The sequence below is a fragment of the Branchiostoma belcheri genome, unplaced genomic scaffold, assembly GCF_001625305.1.
Source record: "Branchiostoma belcheri isolate BF01 breed outbred unplaced genomic scaffold, Haploidv18h27 scaffold862, whole genome shotgun sequence".
Taxonomy (NCBI): domain Eukaryota; kingdom Metazoa; phylum Chordata; class Leptocardii; order Amphioxiformes; family Branchiostomatidae; genus Branchiostoma; species Branchiostoma belcheri.
The window spans coordinates 6,076-9,872 of record NW_017804534.1 but is presented as its reverse complement, the minus strand read 5'-3'; the positions used below and the strand labels follow the sequence as shown (position 1 = coordinate 9,872).

Sequence of the window (3,797 nt, the reverse complement as noted above, 5' to 3'; positions counted from 1 at the left end):
CAGCCCATACACATACCATATATAGTAACTACTTACTAACGGTGACCACCGTTATATAGTAACTAATAAGCTAAGAGGCTCTCTTCACCTCCTAGGATGTGACCGTTATTAGTAACCTCACTGCTTTACTATAGAAAATAAACGGTCGGGTGTAGTCCTCGCGAGAGTTGTAAAATCCGTCGCGAGATAATGCGAGACTAGACGTGCGGTTGGTTGCCGGCTTGGCTGAAATGGACGACAGACGGGACGGCCTGGCGATTTATATTTTCTCTTCATCTCTACTCTGACCTGGACCAATTCCTGGACCATTTATAGGCTACATATTCTGCAGGTTAGTCACTAGCTCACTGGACTCTCAGTCCTTGTTGTTTATTATTAAGTGCTAAATCCGCGTTGCGTTGAGGCACGACTGGGCTGTTTTCTCTTCTTCGCAAATAGCCAGTGAAATGTGTTTGGATACTAGTATGTGGCTAGTATGTGGCTAGCAGCCAAAAGAAGATTTCAGTAGTCAAGTATCAACTGCCTATGTAATACATTTGATTTGGTAATGGTATATACGTATACGTAGGTGTGTGTCTGTATGTGTGTTGGGGGTGGGGGGCGACATTCAAATGTACGCGCGCCCGGGTGATTCCATTCCAGAATGGGGTTGGGCAGCTACTCTCCAAGCAGAGGTTTGGGTTTTGGGGGTATTTCTAGCGTGTTTTGAGGCTTTTTTATCGGGGTTTCTCTTTTGCACTGAATTTTTTTTCCCACCAAAGTTTGAAAACACGCTAAAAATACCCCCAAAACCCAAACCTCTGCTTGGAGAGTATTGGGCAGCATCAAACTACTAGTACATGTATAATATATACGTTACACTGTAACTTGACTAGATGTAGTATTATCAAGGAGCTTGGTATCATATTATGAAGGACATTACATCATTGACCATACATGTCACTAAGACAGCATTAGTTTGATTACGTGTTTAACACGTAATCAAACTAATGCTGTCTTAGTGACATGTATTACTATTTCCCCATACACATGTATCTAAATAGAAAATAGAACATTTAATGTTTTTTTTAATTCAAATTTTCAACCTCCTTGGCATTATTGATCATATATTTGTACATGTATTTTGTCATAAAACAGATTCATGAGTTGCATTTTATTTCATGTTTCTTTGACCCTCATTCTGTTTATGCTAAACAGAGTTGTCACTCCCTAGTTATTAATTAAAGGGAAAGGATAAAGTCATTTCTCACCACTCATTATCATCCCCCATCAGGCAAATTTTACTTCCATAACTATCCTCATCAAATTGGTACTGTGTTGTGGTGTTATCCAAAGTTATACTATTAGCCTACAAAAAGGGAAAGCAAGTTTTTTTTTTTTACTGTAATATACTAATACATTGAAACACAATTCACTGTGCATTCAAGAGTTCATCAATCAAAGCAAGAAAAAGCATTGTGAATGTTTTAAAAAAGATCTACAACCTATTATATGTATGGCACTTACCAGGCTGATGTATCAGTAACTGACCCTGATAAAGGTAGTTTTGGAGTTACTGAAATGTCATGATGTGTAAATTGATACATACCTACATGTATTTACCATGCGCATATGTATATTTGACATATGATGTATATTTGTTTCTATCAATTTTTGTATTGTATTGTAGTACGCCGAAGCAGAGGAAATGGCAGCGGGTAGGATTGAGAGTCGCAGCATGCAATACTGGGGAACCAGAAGGAGTCCCAATGGAACCGCTTCACATGCTTATGTACAAGGAACTTAAGCTGGGCTTCTAGTAGTTTTCTTTGCCCCAGTAAGTTACATTAACTTTGAAAATTACCTGCACCAGACACATTTTACCTGTACCACTCACTGTCACCCAGAACATAGGAATTATATAGATTACACAGAAAACTGGAAATCATTGCCAGGATTTCTTTTGAACTTAACAGTAATACAATGTGAAAGTCAATGCAGCAAATAAAAATCCACATATGCCTACACTTTTATATAAAACTACTAGTAGTACCAGTGAGTGCAGGTTTGATGCAGGTGAATTGTGCACTGAACAGGAAATATTTGTACTACCCTTCTATCTCGGTACCAGGTAAGGCACTGTTATTTCAAATGGATTAATACTGCTACAGTTAAAATTCACTGTTCAATATAGCCTTGTATCCAGTCTCCACTCAGTCAGGCTGGGCATACATGTAAGAATGAGCATAAATATAAAAATTTTGAATCCAGTGATAATTTTAAGAATATCCAGAAACACAAACAGTTCTCAAACAGGTGGCATTGAGATTCTTACATATACTGCATTCTAACAGCATTGAAAACAGCTCTGATCACATTCAGATTAGAATCAAATGGGCTCGAATATTTCGAATACACTATGAAATTTTCACAATATGCACTTTGAATAACATTCTGCCTGTCATGTGAAGGGCGAAGGGGGAGGGCAGACATACAGGTACAGTGCTGGTAGCTGTAATTACTGTTACATAAACAGGTTTGGCAAATAATCTATAAGTTATACATGTAGCCTGGTAGCAAACTGTCATTCTAGTGGTAAATCACTTATTTTGTATAATGATTCATTATCTAAAAATTAGAATACTAGTATACTCAAGTTTTCTTGATTATTAAATGCCTTCAATTATGTAAAAATTAGAATACTAGTATACTAGTTTGCTAATTCTTCACACTTGTTGTGAATTTTGTTGCTAATTCTTATAATTATATATAATTATAATTAGCAACTGTAAATAGACATGTACATTCTATTTTTCTCCAGGGCCATGGAGGAGTACCGGGAGGACTTCGCCTTTGAGGAAAGCATTGAAAATGAAGCTGTGTGCCAAATAAGAAAGCAGATCTATGGGAAAAGAACAGTCAAAGTCATCAAGCACTTAGGCTTGCTTCAACAAGATTTCTGCACAAGACTTGCTCTCAGGGCAGTGAGAACAGAGGATAGCAGGCACCACTGTAACTAGTCAGCTATCTTGCCCAACTGAAAGAAGGCTATTATTTAGTTTTAAAAAAATGTTGATAAGATAACACATTTGACATATGTAGGCATGTCAGCTGATTTTTAGGTAAAATGACCTGACCACTTTCTGGTAATGTTGATGGTATATTGTATATACAATACACATGTACTGTTTACCTAGCATGCCACAAATGATGTGTAATTTGTATAAAAGGTATTCTTGTATACTTTGATAATTAACCTTGAATTGTACATTAACCTTTCTGAAGGCAAACCTTTCTGAAGGCCTGTGTTATCTTTTATGACTAAATATAAACGGCAGCAGTTTTCATTAGTTCAAGTATCATATCCTTCCACAGAAGGTACCATGAACTTTATTGCAAATTTGTACACACTGTTTGCAATATATCAAACAATGAAATAGCAAAATACATAATGAGTGTGGATGTGCAGGTATCATTTTATCAGTCAATTTATAAACATTAAACAAACCTCCTTTGCCAAAAATGTACTTATGATGTCTTTGTGTCACACACTTTATTACCTCCATGAAATGTGTCATGGAGGTTATATTTTCAGTTGCGTTTATCTGTCCGTCTGTCCGTCCGTCTGTTGGTCAACAAGATAACTCAAGAACGCCTGGATGGATTGGTTTCATACTTGGTGTGTTGGTAGGGTGTGACAAAAACTGGAAATGATTAGATTTTGGTCCCCCTAGTGGCTTCCCTTGGTACTGCAGCGCAACTTCCGGTTTTGATATCTCGCGATCTGGACATGCTAGGGTCATGAAATTTTGATGGAA

At 37.1% G+C, this 3,797-nt stretch overlaps 1 long non-coding RNA gene across 1 annotated transcript; it reads left to right on the top strand.

Annotated features, from left to right (window-relative positions):
* The first annotated feature begins 15 nt into the window (after positions 1–15).
* LOC109487212 lies at positions 16–3,497 on the top strand. Its single transcript, XR_002141240.1, has 3 exons — positions 16–331; positions 1,670–1,816; positions 2,801–3,497. It is a non-coding gene; the product is annotated as an uncharacterized LOC109487212 (long non-coding RNA).
* The last annotated feature ends 300 nt before the right edge of the window (positions 3,498–3,797 follow it).